The sequence below is a fragment of the Camelus dromedarius genome, chromosome 10 (assembly GCF_036321535.1).
Source record: "Camelus dromedarius isolate mCamDro1 chromosome 10, mCamDro1.pat, whole genome shotgun sequence".
Classification (NCBI taxonomy): Eukaryota; Metazoa; Chordata; class Mammalia; order Artiodactyla; family Camelidae; genus Camelus; species Camelus dromedarius.
In genome coordinates this window covers 47349956-47365591 of record NC_087445.1, presented here as the reverse complement: position 1 = coordinate 47365591, position 15636 = coordinate 47349956, and positions in this window count along the sequence as shown.

Genomic DNA, 15636 nt, shown 5'->3' with positions numbered 1-15636 from the left:
TATTATTCATTGTTTCAGCTATTCAATTTACAGCCTCAGAGACTCATGAAATGAATTTAATTGTATTGAGAATAATTGTACTGATACTGTGGGCTGTTGAGAGGATTAACTGAGATAATATATTTTAAAATACTTAGCATGAATATGAATCAAGAACATTGTAAGAATCTTGTACAGTTGGGACTCACATGGCTGGCCAAGACAAACACAGAGTGAACAAATGGGATAGGTTGCAAGAAGAGGGAAATGTGGGCAGAATATCCAATCCTCCAAGTTTGGGGGAGAGATAACATTTCTTATAATCAATAGAAATATGGCAGACCATGAAAAAATATATGAAATCAGTGGTACAAATTATAAAACATAAGTCACAGTCCAGGTTCTTATGTGGCACTATTTTAAAAAATCACAAGCTACTTACCAAGACTGAAAAGAAAAAGCATGAGCACACTGGTGTAAGTCCGATGAAGATCATTCCTCTCGCCATCTCTTCCTGGATGATGTTCTGCATCCCTGTGTACACACAGAGTTATTCATATCAATACTTACACAGTTTTGCATCATTTAGGACCAAATTTGTGATTCAGCTGCCAACCTTTGTTAACTCTTATTACATTATTCAAAATTGTCAAAAGAAAGAAATTTTTTCTTTTTTCATTTTTCCTCCCTGGCCTCCTTTCATTGGGAATATTCTGAGCAGCCCCTGTTCCATGTCTGTTTGTCTCTCTTTCAGCTCTTACTGTTTTGCTTTGTTTTGTTTTTCTGGCCATTGCTTCTTCCTTACCTCATCAGAATTGTTTGGTGAGGTGGTCATATGGAATTAGTGTCTCAGAGACTGGAGAAAACAACTGTGTCCTAGTGTTTGAAGGTTCAGAACCTTGGAGAGCAACACAAGTGCCCTCCCCATTTAAACACTCTCATTATGCTATGCCTATGCAGACAATAATGAACCGGAATCACAAATGTGTGTGTCAGGGACCCGCCATAAGACTCAACTTGGTACGTGTTATCCTAGCAGAATAAACAAAGTTTGTAGAAGAACCAAGGAAGGAGAGATTTAAACTTCCTAAAGAATCCAGGAAAGTTTCATATAGAAGGTGACACCATACTGGGACCCCACAGAATAATAATCATAGTATCCAGCGTTATGAGCTAAAAGGGATCTCAATTTCATTTTATACAATTTTAGGTTTAAAAACATTTTGCTTTAGTGTGTCAGGATTAGAATTGGCTGCTTATAACAGAAAGCCTAAATAAATAACTTTAAAAAACAAGACAGAAGTTTGTTTATTTCATATAAATGAAGTCCAGGGATAGTTTATATAGAGCTGATACAGAGACTTCACAGTCATTAAAGACCCAAGATCATTATATATTTCTCTTCCACTATCCTTAGTGAATTCAGTTCTGTGGAGGGCAACTCATGATGCAAGACAGCAGCTCAAATGTCAGCCCTTACATCTATATTCCAGGCAGAAATAAGGAGAGGGCAATAATGATACCTCTATTATCTAGGTGAGTCTCTTTTAAGGAGATGTCCTGGAAGTCCCTCCCTACAACTTCCATTCACACCTCTATGGTCATCCCTAGCTGCAAGAGAGGTTGGGCAAAGTAATATTTTAGCTGAACACATTACAGCCCATGACAAAGTCAGAATTTTGTCAGTAAGATAGAAGAGGAGAGTAAATATTAGATAGGCAATCTTCAGTCTCTGCCACATTGAGTAGCCTCTGTAAGGGACCTTGTGGACCATGTTCTCTGTATTCCAGAGAGTAGCACAGTGAATGAAAATGTGTATGAATAAACTGCATTTTGGGAAAATTGCAAGGTCTCTGATTCCCCATGGAGGGTTCTCCTCACTGCACTCTATTTCCCAGAATTTCCATTCACTGGTCCTTTTTCTCCTCTGAAGTCATCGGGATCAGTTCTGCCTTTTTCTTACACGGCAAACGTTCAGATATATCTGGAGACACTTCTCTTGTCCTATCCTTTTCCCCAAACCCTTAATTTCCCAGAACCATGACCTCCACCCTCTTAGCCATTTCTCGTAAGATGTGACCACTGGATTCTCCCTTTCAATTTAGCTTAATGGCAGAAGCCAGGAATGAATGAATCTATTTCAACCATGGGCAGGACCTAATTTCAGGTGCTGTCTGGGCTCCAAACTGACTAAAATAAGGCCTTATAAATTATTTTATTAAGTTTCCCTGCAATTAAACCTATTACAAAATGGATGGGGGAAAAAGACATGTGAAAATTAAAACAACATCCCCAAAGCTGTTACTTGATATTCACAAAATATTACCTCCCTTGTGTTTTATATTAAAGCCCCTGGCATAGTGGAGTTTTGCCTTTTGGTTGCAGTCCCAGGTGCTGCTTCCCTGCTTCCCTTGGGAGTTGAACATCCAGCTCCCACACCCTTATTTTTCTTCTCTTCAAAGCCTTGGGTCTCTCTTATTGAGACACTATTCACACGCTGTATTGTGGGGCTTGTATGCAGTATCCTGCATAATCAGTGGGAGCTTTTCTAGAAGATGCAGCCTCCAGCCCAAGGCCTCAAATTTGCCTGATCTCCCATTAATCATCCCACGCACCCCTGGGTCCAGCCTACCTTTCTGCTCTGGATTCCCTGATTAACTCTGCCTCCACATATTTTATGAATATATACACCCACTCATGTAACCACAACATAGATTAAGATACAGAATATTTATAGCTCCTAGAAGTCTCTTTTGTACTGCCTTCTAGTCAATACTCACCCCTCAACAATAGCCACTGTTCTGGTTAGTTTTGCCTGCCTTTGGACTTCAAATAAGTGAAATTAGCCTGTACATACTCTTTTGTGTCTGCTTCTCTCCTTCATTATTATGTCAGAGAGGTTCATCCATGTCATATATAGCAGTTTTTTGCTCTTTTCCATTGCTGTGTTCATTGTAGCAAGTGATTCAAATATCATTTCAATTTGAGTCTAGTGCATAGCCAAGATTGAGAAGCATGGCTCTAGAGTCAGAAAAAAACAGGGTTGGAATCCTATCTTCTTAACCTGGATTTGCCCCTGAGATGTCCATCATCAGGTGGTCTTTGGGCTCAGCTAGACATTCAGCCTCACTTGGTTACTATAGGCCTCACTTGGTATCAGATTAACTCACAAGGGACCGAGGTAAGAAACAGGATGCCAGCAGGACAGCATCTGGTGCTTCTCTTCAGCAAGAGTTCTTTTCTTTTTAATTTAATTGAAATATAGTCAGTTTACAATGTTGTGCCAATTTCTGGTGTATAGCATAATGATTCAGTCATACATGAACATACATATATTCATTTTTATGTTCTTTTTCACCATAAGTTACTGCAAGATATTGAATATAGTTCCCTGTGCTATACACTATGAACTTGTTTTCTTCAGAGTTCTTGTAGTCATCCAGTCTTTGGCCCCACCAAGTACCAAGAGACAAAATCACATCAGCAAGTGTGGTGATAACCTTAGCTTAGAAATGCCCTGTCCCAAATAAGAATCAATACTTTGTGTCCCATAGGCATAGCTTTCAGGTTCTCTGTGGAAGATGAATCTAGTCACAAGAGTCACTGTGCTTAGGGAGGCCCAAAGCCATGGCTTCCCACCTGGTAACTTATATATCCTCGCCCAAGATGCACTTTACTAATCAGGGGTTATTTTTACCATAAGCAATGCTGCCTAATACTATAGCTGACTTCACACCTTTATTAGATTCCAGAGGGACAGAGCTATAAAGTTAGACCAAATCTGTCCTAAGAGAAGGAGAAAGGAAAACACTCTATTCATACCCGCTTCAGCTGACATGCTGAACTTTACAGAGTAGTTAACCAACAAGATTAGGTCTGAAAATGTCCCTGTTCCTTGAGTCAAAAACAGTTTTAGGCACATGAAGATGCTTCATCAATATTTGTTAATAAGCAAATTAATGATAAATAACAACAACAAAACTACTTGATTTTATGTTACCTTGGGCAAGTGTTAATTTCTCTAAATCCCTGCTACTTCTTTTGTAAAACGAGAATAATAATAGTTCCCTTCTCATTAGGAGTGTTGTGAGGGATATGAGATAATGTATATAAAAGATATTACAAACAGCTACACTGAAATTTTATTATTATAGATGGAGAGAGGAGGTCTAGAGAGAGAGAGGGATGTGCACTAGGTCCTATATGGTGGCAGAACAGTTCAGGTCTCCTGACTCCCCAGTGCCTGTCCGTAATGCCATGTGGGTCCTTACCCAGTTAATGTATCAAAAATCATAAATCTCAAACCAATTAGGATTTTTGTCCAGGAGAGAAAACTTTTGTGAAGATCTATTTTGCATTGTGTTCTCATCACCCATCCTTCACAGAACACAGTCCATTCAGGTGCATTTCTCCAAGTGTTCAGGATGAAATCAAGATTTTTCTCAAGGGCATGAGAAAAAGTGAAAATTATGCCCTTAGCAGACAAACGGCAAACAGAACCTCTAAGCATTCATTCTTGAAAGCTCTGGTTCCTTTTTCCTTTCCATCAGCCACTGCAGGGAGGGGGATGTGAAAGCAATATGATCAGAAAGTAATGAAGGAACAAATCTCACTGGGAGTCAAATACCATTGTTTAAAAAAAAAAAAAGGCACCATGGGCAGAAGCCCAAAAATCAGAGGCTTCCCCCAGTGTTCTTTGAATCCATTTTTTAAGCTGTTAAAAACACCCTTAAAATAAACCTACCATCTTGTGAGGACAGAAAGAAGGTTACCCATCTTTCCACCACCATCTGCAGGGCTAGCTCAGCTTTAGGCTTCCTTGAGCCACACTCTCCCGCCTCCAGCCTGTTCTTTACAACATGTCAGGGTGGGGTTGAGTATAGTCTTTTCCCCTAACTTAGCAAAATTCAATTACAGTTAAAATTTGAAGTGAACCAAGAAGAGACCATAGAAAATGTAGTTCATTTCACAATGCATTTTAGTCTTGCGGCTTCACATTCTCGAATACAGCTGACCCCTCAACAACGCAAGGGTTATGGTGCCCACCCGCCGCGCAGTGGAAAATCCCTCTGTAACACAGACTCCGCACTGGCGGTTCCTTTATATGCGCGGTTCCACATCTGCAGGGTCAGCCAATCGCGGATTCAACAGTGGATCCTGCAGTACCTGAGGAAAAAATCCTCTGTAAGTAGACCTGTGCGGTCCAAACCCGTGTTGTTCGGGGGTTAACCGTAAGTTCTACTATTGTGCTTGGCCCGCTTGTATTTATCAGTCTGGGTATGGATCGGTTAGTTTGTGAGTAGGTTCAGGGCTCAGGATACATCCAGCATTAGAGATCAGTCTGCTGCTGGGGTCATGGCTCAGACTGTGGTTGGGATCAAGGTCCACCTGGCAGCTGTGATTAGGGCCCAGTCTGTGGTGGGCTATGTGTATAGTCTGAGATTAGAGAAGAGACCTGTCTGTGATCAGCGTTAGGGCCCAGTCTATATTGGAATCAGGTCTCAGCCTGTAGCAGAAATCACATTTGTCTGTGGTGAGTGCTGCGATTCAATCCATAGCTGGGGTTATAGCAGGATAGATAGGGTTCTATTCAAGGAAAGACGGGCAGGAAGCATTGATCAGGAGTGAGTAAAGTCCACTGAAGGGCCTATAGACCAGAGGACTGAACAGATGGGAAACAGAGAACCGAGGTGGGGGTGAGAGGGTCAAAACAGAGTTAGTTACCCCCATCAAAATGGCTTAAATTAAAAGGACTGACAAAGTGTGGATGAGGCTGTGGAGCACCTGAAGCTTTCTTATATTAGTGATAGGAGTATAAATTATACACCAACTTCGAACAACTGTTTGGCAGTATATATAAAGCTAAGTATATGTGCACTCTGTGGTTCATCACTTCCACTCCTGGGATGAATAAAAACAACTGCTACATACAACATGGGTAAGTCTCACAAAATAGTATTAAGCAAAAGAAGCCAGACACCAAAAAGCAGACATCTTATGACTCCATTTATGTGAAGTTCAAAAACAGGCAAAATTAACCTCTGGTGGCTAGAAGTCAGAATAGGAATTACATTTAGGGGTGGTATGGACAGGAGGGGCCTAAAGGAGCCTTCTGGAAAGATAGTATGGTCTATATTGTGAAATGGATGGTGGTTACACAGGAGACCATATATAAAAATTCACTGAGATGAACATTTAATAATCGTACACTTTACCATATGTAAGTTATATTTCAATGTGAAAGAAAAAAGAAACAATATAGAAGTGTGGTTGGCTAAAGACTGGGGAGTTAATTCTACAGTCATGATTTTTCTGCCATGACAATTGTGATATTACTGCCAAGGCTTCTTGAGCCTGGGAGTGGGCCTGAGGGGTTTGGGGGGTGCAAGGGGGCAACCCTTGAAGCAACCACATTAGGCAATGATGTAGTATAAAAAGCTGCAGACTCGGAGTCAGAAGTCCTGAGTTTGGATCTCAGCACTCTGCTTGGTATTTAATCCAGTGGAAAGCACTGGTGTGTTATAATCGGTCATGAAGTGAGTTACAAATTATTCATTGGTAATTATAAATCACTGAAGCTTTTAGTAATTTTCTCTTAATTCATTTGAATTCATAATACATGCATTTGGTTAAAAACAAATTAAATCTTATAAAAGAGTATACAGTGACAGGTCCATTTTCCTCCTGTCCCTGACTCCAAACATCAGTCCCCCAGTCTCCCTCTTGAGAGGCAACCCCTGTCATCAGCTTCTTAAATACCCTTCCAGAGATAGCCTATGCATATTCATGAATGAGTTCCTTGAAGAAAATGAGAGCAGATTCAAGGTATTCCTATAATAATGTTGCTGGCATACTGAATACCTTATTTTCAAAATGGAATTAGATTTTTGTTATAAAAATAATACATGATTATTTAAGAATTGTATGAAATAAAAGTAAAAGCTACCCCCATACACTCTGCCACCTCTCACTCCTCAATTCCAGAGTTAACCACTGTGAACAGTTTCCTATGTGGCCTGTCTGACAACTTTATGCATGTGTAAACATACATAGGATATTACATAAATAGCAAGTTTGCAATCTAATTTTTTTCATCAACAATATATCAGAGATATAATTCCACATCAATTGCATGTAGCTCTTCTAACCCTTCTGCAAGCCTGTGTAACATTTAATTCTTTCTAGTGGGAGAGAAAGGAATGAAATATGGCAGAAATTACACAGGGGAGTATGTCCACCTGAAAGCATCATCTCTCAAAATGTCCCAGAAGAAAAATGTTGACAGCAGCTGATTTACTCCATCTGGGTCTCAGTTTCTTATCTGCAAAATGGAGACAATAATGCAAGCCCTGATTGCCTAACAAGATTGTCATGAGGATTATATAGGAGAATGGATAACAGAGTACTTTGAAAACTGAAAAGTACTGTGCAAATGTGAGACACTATTATTCCTGGAGGGGAGAAGGAAGGTGCAATAGTTGCAGGGTCTAAAGTCTAACAACCAGCACTAATAATAATTGCTTTTCCTGCCTTTCTTAGCCAAATGAATTGTTCATCTTTACACAATAATTGTGAACATTTGTTGAGTTCTTACTTTGCCCAGCATTCTTCTAAGATATACATATGTGTGTGTGTGCACATAGTATATATTATGAGGTAGGTACTCTTACTATCCTCATTCAACTGTGAGCCAACTGAGGCTGACATAGTTAACAAGTGGCAGTCTTATTTCTGAACTGCACCAAACGCTGTGCTATTCATTTTAGAGGCTTTTGCCATACTTCAACTATGTGATTTGCCTGTAACTTAGACAGTTAGAAAGTGCATTGAAGAAAGAAGTGGCTCACTCTACTGGTACTAAAAACTAAAAAGCAACTAAGGAATCAAAACCCTGAGTCTCACAGATAGTCACACAGGTGGTCACACTGTAACCTGCTCCAAGACCCTTCACGACTCCCCTCTTGGCTAAATAAAAGCCAAGCTCCTCAGCCTGGTGTTCCAGATCTTCCTTAGTTCAGTCAAGTGCTCTTTCCAGGCCTTTGTTTTATACTAGGAACTTCTTAAACCATCTTCCCCATTATTTTGTACCTGTCTGGGAACCTGTTAGAGGTTAAATTGTGTCCCCTGAGAACACATATGTTCAAGTCTTAGCCCCCAGTACCTCAGAATGTGAACTTGCTTGGAATAGAGTCGTTGCAGATGTAATTTGTTATGATGAAGTCACACTGGAATAGGGTGGACCCCAAATCTGGGATCTTATCTTGTGCTTTTGCCTGGAATATATTCCTCTGCCACCTCATTTTGTCTAAATTTCTATTTGTATTTTTATGTAGGTTAGTTACATTTCTTGACCTTGGAGAGGTGGCCCTCTGTATGAGACATCTTATATGTCTCAGCAGTGCACTCTTCTCTTGCCACCCAAGGGCCAGGGTCCAGCTAGTCCAAGGGTAGATTCTGGCCTGTGTTTGAGGACTCTTTCCACAGGCTGTGGAAGTATTGTTTTCTTACTTCTGGTGTCTGTCCCCTGGTGGGTGAAGCTGAATTAAAAGCTTATGCAGGTTTCCTAGTAGGAGGGGTGGGTGCCTGCCCACTGCTGGGTGGAGCTGGGTCCTGGTGGGCAGAGCCATGTCTAGGGATGTGTCTAGAGGTGACTGTGGGCTCAGGAAATCTGCTGATGGGTAGGGCTGGTTCCCGCCCAGGTTTTTGTTTGGCCTGAGGCTTCGCAACACTCAAGCCTCTAGGCTGTTGGGTGGGGCCAGGTCTTGGCACTAATGTCCAGCCTCCAGGAAAAGTTCATGTAGATGAACACTCCCCTAATATCCACCACCAGCTTCTATGTCCCCAGGTTGAGCCACAGCCTCACCCCACCTTCCCAGGAGAACCTCCAAAACCAGCAGACAGGTCTGGCCCAGGTTCCTATGAAATCACTGCCTCTGCCTTTCTGGACCCCTAATTCAATATGACTGATGCCCTTATAAGAAGAAGGCCACATGAAGAGACAATCAGGGAGAATGTCATGTGACAACAAAGGCAGACAATCAGGGAGAATGCCATGTGACTACAAAGGCAGAGATTGGATTTATGGAGCTGCGAGCCAAGAAAGGCCAAAAATTGTTAGTAAACGACCAGGAGCTAGGAAGAGTAAAAGAACGATGATCTTACAGGTTTTGAAGGGAGTGTGGTCCAGCCAATACTTTGATTTGGGGCTTCTAGCCTCCAGAACTGTGAGACAATAGATTTCTGTTATTTTAAGCCACCCAGTATGTAATACTTTGTTACCACAGCCCCAGGAAACCAATATAGAGCCTTAGCCATTTAACCCCCTGATACTGCCTTAGGCCTTTTTTTCTCCTGTCCCATTCCTGTTCTCTTAGCCAGCCATAGCATCCTTGGCGGTTTGCTTTTACAACACAATCACACCCATGACATTCCCCAGCTCTTCTGGCAGGCAGCACACCAATGATCTATTTACTTCCAGACACACTCTGCGCAGGGCCAGTCAGGTCCCCTGCCCCCTGCCTCTTTCTGGCTCAGGGCCAGCCCAGCCCCTCTGGGGAGACAGTAGATTGAAGCCCCCTTCTGGGTTGCCTAGGCGACAGTGCCGTCTGAGTGCCCTGGAGCCAGGCAGCTGTGGCTGCAGGGAAGGGAGGGACCAGAAGAAGGGGGAGGGAGGGAGGAGGACTACAGGAAAGACCCAAGGAGAGTCCTTAAAAGGGGCTCTAGTACAAACCCAGAAGGTGAAATTAAAACTGCCTCTCCATAACCAGCATTATAAAGTAACATGCAAGACTTGAGATTGAGAGGAAGTCTCTACTCAGGGGATTTTATACAGAGATCAGCTCTGTGGGTCTTTGAGTCCAAACCCCATTTAAACATATGCTTTGAGGCCTTTTGACAGCATAAGAGATCAAAAGATAACAAAATTCAGACAAAGAGGGACTGGCATTTTGCATACCAAAGGCAAGTCATCTATAAACTGCTTTGAGGTGTACAATAATGAAGGAAAGGGTGCCTGAGATTTTTAGTTCAAGATAAGCATTGCCTGCTGTGTGCAGGGAAACACACAAGGTGTTGGTTAGTTGGGGAGGGAGTACAAGGAAGAACAAGATGTTATACTTGCCCTCAAGTAGCCCATAATCCTTCCTTCAATCATTATTGCAGGAATGGACTTCTATCATTGCATGCTGGAACACTCCAAGACAGTTTTTCTTAGTCCATGGGATTAGATCGGGCTTCAGGGGGGCATGGGACTTAGTCCTAATCAATCAGGTTATTGCATTGCCCTGGCTACAGATTGGTATGGAGGTGAGCACATACACAATCTTAGCCAGTGAAGAGTACTAAGTCTTTCACTAGGACTGGTGAGAGGAATACATGTTCTCTTTTCTGTGCTAGCAGCTGCCATCACCATCTTGCGACCACATGGATTCTTGCATGAAGCCAGTGTGGTGGCGAGCACAGTTGAGAGATGCAGGAGGGTTGGGGAGCTGATGACATCATTTGAGCCTGCTGAATCAAGCCATGCCAGATCCACCCCAGACTTTGGGTTATAGAAGCTAATGAGTTTTATGTTTCTTAAAGTGGTTTGTGTTACTTCCAATTCAAATGGTTCAAAAAAATATGTATTAGAAAATCTTTTAACTGATTAACTGGATTAACCAATGCTTTTCATTTCCTATGTAAAATATACTGATTTATGTCTCTGTATACTGAACACTCAGGGTCAAGAGGCTGCTTTCTGGTATTTTGTCCCCCAACCTATCTATGTTAGTTGTATTTATTACTGCAATTATGTTATTTAATTAAATACTAAGTAAACTGAAGAAACACAAGTGCAAAAGGAAAGAGTTCCTGGTTCTATGAAAACTAAATTAAATGCTTTTGAAAGACCTGATAAAAACCGAGGATTTCAAAACTGCCTTTGGGTTAGATATGGATACACACATAGTTAAAAATGAAACAATAAAAATATGAATGGGTTTTGCACTCAGCATTGGAAGAGTCTTTAGATTTTTTTTTCTCCTTTAAAGAACCCAGTGCTGGAAATAGTGGATGATGTATATTGGATGAGAAAGTGACCATTAATTGTCTTATAAGAAGCCTTTTAGTTTTGACCTGGGACACTTGGAACATTTTCTCTAGGGGAGCCAGGCACTATATAAGAAGTCCATGTAGCCTGGGACCACCATGCTGTTAGGAAGCCCAAACTAGCAACATTGAAAGAAAGAGAGATGCCCTGCTAACCTCTAGCTCTTCCAGCCATCTCAGCTTAGGGACCAGACAAGTGAGTGAGGAAGCCATCTGGGATATCTGTCCCAGTCCAGCTTTCGGATGACTTGAGCCCTAGCCAGAATCTGACTGCAATCTTACAAGAGATTCGGAGAAAGAACCACCCAACTGAGCTTAGTGTATGTACAGAACCATGAGAAATAATAACAAAAATTATTGTTTTAAGCCACTTGATATTAGGTTGGTTTGTTATACAGAAACAGATAACAAGTCTTTTGTGGATGAAAGAAGAGAGTTACAAGAAAAAGGAGGTGGCCTCTAATGTCAAATATCATAAAGAGATCTTGGAAGATGAGAAAAGCCCATTGTATTTATCAGTTGAGAAGTCACCGTTGTCCTTCAAGCACTGCAGTTTCAGTAGAATGAGGTGGGCAGAAGCCAAATTGGAGGTGTTCTAGGGCAAGTGAATGGTAGGAAATAGATATAATGCTAGATTGGTCTGTCTTTCTTTCTTTCTTCCTTCTTTCCTTTCTTCCTTCTTTCCTTCCTTCTTTCCTTTCTTCCTTTCTTCCTTCCTTCCTTCCTTCCTTCCTTCCTTCCTTCCTTCCTTCCTTCCTTCCTTCTTCTTTCTTTCTTTCTTTCTTTCTTTCTTTCTTTCTTTCTTTCTTTCTTTCTTTCTTTCTTTCTTTCTTTCTTTCTTTCACAGTTTAACATTTACAAATGATCCTCACCTGAATCAATTATCTCATTGGAGATTGCAAAATGGTGACTTTTCCAATCCTATCAGTCTTTCTACATTTATTAGCTGACATTCTTCTGTAAAGAAGAGTTCTCCCTCATCAATTGGGAATGAACCTAATTTCTTCCAAAAATGGCAGGTTAAATGCTTCATTCTTTCCCTTTAATTACCAATTTCCTGACAAAGGAGCTGGTGTCATAGTATTTCTATTGGTTACAAATGAGTTTTTTTCTCCCTTCTCTCTCTTCTTCTCTCTTTTGAGTATCATTATGGACTCACGTGTGGACTCATGCATCACATTTATTCAATGCGTTACAATCAATTACAGACTAAATTAGTCTTTTAAGAAGCAATGGAGGATAGGGCTAAGGATGTGGTCAGATAATTCCTGGAAGAATATATTGGTTAAAAATATATGCACCCACACATTTATCCTTATTAGTAATCAAAAAATAAAAATCAAAACTATATAAAGGAGAAAAAAGCTATAAAATATTAGTTCTAATTCTACTACTGGATATATAACCCCCCCAATTCTCACACAGGTCCCAATAAGGGACATGTATGAAGATATTCACAGCAGTGTTGTTTTGGGTTGTGCGGAGTTGGAGACAATTTGGATGTCCATAACTGAAGAAGTCCTTAGGCAAAATGTAGTGGGTAGAGTACTAAGCAGTAGTTAGAAGCAATGGACTAGATCTTTAAAATATATTTTAAATAAACACCTACAAACAAAAGGATACACATTAAACACACTGGAATGATTTTCTATGGTGGGAAAGAGGAATGAAGTTGGAGAATATGAATAAAAGAGAATAATAAATAAATAAACCAATGTGAGTGGCTTTGTAAGTGAGGAATAGGATGAAGTCAATTCCCTCTTTTTAAGTATAAATAAATAAAGTGCTACTACAATCATTCTGCAAAGTAAAATACTTTGACCTAGAATTCTACTTTTAGTACTCTAGCCTAAGGAGATAGAAATTAATGTTTATTAGTGTTATAACAGTGAGAAAAATGGTCAGTATGTGTTCTTTTGACCCCACTCACACCCTGCAATATGCATCCCCACATGCTTTAGGGAAATCTGAGAGATATTTCATAGGTGTTGGTGATGTGCTTGTGAACAAGTGTAGTCACATGGTATTGGCACTTAAATTCATCATTTCCCGCTTCCAGCCTCTTCCATTTGACATTGCTATTTCCACTGCCTTTACTGGGCACGATTACAACCATCAATGAAGTTCCATCTCATCTGAAGTCCTTCAGTTGTTAAGGCTGTGGAGTGTTATTCTACAGCATAGCCAAGACTATCTTGCTTTTATTTTGGTTTCACATACTTTTAGAAGTCTATTGTTGTTCCAATTTTTCAGGATATAACTCTTTCAGTATTGTCTTATAACCTCCTTCCCTTACCAACACCCTGCCTACCCCCTCTTTCACAAACCAAGCTGGAGGACATATATAAGTAACAGATATGCTGGACTTGAAAGTGAAATGGGAAATGCAGATCAAAACCACAATGAGATACCACTTCACATCCATTAGGATGGATAATATAAAAAAGAAACAATGGAAAATAACAAGTGTTGATGAGGATGTGGAGAAATTAGAGCCCCTGTGCATTGCTGGTGGGAATGCAAAATGGTGCAGTCACTGTGGAGAACGGTTTGCTGTCTCCTCAAAAAGTAAAGCCTAGAATAAACATATGATGTGGCAACTCCACTCCAAGGTGAAATTTAAAAGCAGGGACTCAAGGAAATATTTGTACACCAATGTTCATAGCAATATTATTCATAACAGCCAAAAGATGAAAGCAACATAAATGTCCATTGATGGATGAATGGATAAACAAAATGTGGTATATACGTACAATGGACTATTATTTAGCTTTAAAAAGGAATGACATTCTGATACATGCTAGAACATGGTTGCACCTTGAGAACATTATGCTAAGTGAAATAAGCCAGACCCCAAAGAAAAAATATTGTATTAAGTACTGACAATAGCAAATTCATAGAGACAGGGAGTAGAATAGAGGTATCAGGGGCAGCAGGGAGGGGAGAGTGGGTGTTTTTGCTTAATAGATACAGAGATTCTGTTGTGAATGATGAAGAAGTTCTGGCAATGGATGTTGGTGATGGCTAAATAATATTGTGAATGTAGTTGCTATGGACTGAATTATGCCCCCTTCCCTAATTCATATGTTGAAGTCCTAACCTCCCAATGTGATAAAAATTTGTAGACAGGGCCTTTGGGAGATTTTACATTTTGAGCTTATAAGGGTGGGGCCCTCAAGATGAGATTAATGACCTTATAAGAAGGGACACCAGACAGTTTGCTCTCTTTCTCTCCCCACCATGTGAAGACTCAGTGAGAAATTAACCATCTATAAACTAGGAAGGGAGCTCTCACCAGGAATCAATCATGTTAGCATTTTTGATCTTGGACTTCTAGCCTCTAGAACTTTGAGAAAATACATTTCTGTTGTTTAAGCCACCAGCCTATGGTATTTTGTTATGGCGGCCTGAAATAAGACAGTAGCTAATGCCACTGAATTGTATACCCAAAATTGGTTAAAATGATAAAATTATGTTATATATATTTTACCACAATAAAAAAAAAGGAAACAAAAAAGCAAAAGGGCAATTCTGCTATCTTGCCTCTCCTTTGCAAATCTCTGGGTCTCAACCTCAGAAGGACATTAGTAATTTTTAGGAATGGCTCAAGACAACTCCCTGAGCCCTTCTGCCTTGTATGAATGAGGAGAGTGAGAGTTACAGAAATGAACTGATTGAACTAGGATTGTAGTTCTCTGTTTCTTATCCTGTATTCCCTATTTTTAGAAATGGCTCCACTATCACCTAGTTACCCAAGCCAAAAATCTTTGTCATCTTTGATTCTCTCTCACCTTCCTCAACTACTATGTCTTGGTGATTCTACCACCTTACTATCTCTCTATTGCTACCAGTGCTGCCTCAGTTTGGGTCACTTTCATCCCTTGCCTGACATGATAGCTTTTTAGCTGGTTTTACACATCTCTTCTTGTTCCCTTCCAATCGATTTCCTACATAGCAGCCAAAATCTTTCCAAAATCTAATCTGATCATGTCATTGTCACTAAACCATTCAATAGCTCCCTTTAGTTACTTGGGTTAAGTTCAAACGCCTCAAAGTGGCATTCAAGACTCCTCATGATCTTCTGGTCTCCTCTTAACTCTCCAGTCTGATCTCTTCTCTCAACTCAACCAGGCTGTGCTCCAGTCCTATTAAACTTGTGGTTTCCTAAACACATCATGCTCAACTCTTCCTGCTTATTGCTGGAGGATGGAAATTTTCAGAGATAAAGTTCACAGCACACAAGGATGTGGTCCATTCTTTCTTTTGCATCCCTTAACTGGCAAGGTGAGGTGGCTTAGGGCCTGGCCTAGCCCTCTCCCTTATTTCTTCATGTCCTGGAAGGCAGCCTCAATGGGCTCCTTTGGTGACTGGCTTAAACTGCTTGCCTGTCCCTTTTTTTCTAGGCATGGTAGGCAAAACATTTGACTAAATTAAATTTACTATAGCTGAAACTGGAGTTTGGGCTTTGGAGTGGAAATAGGCCTGATTTTATTTAAGGCTGTTAGGGCTATCAAAGGGGAGAAAAATGTCATAGTTTATGGGCATTCTACAGTAGGCATTGGGACTAAA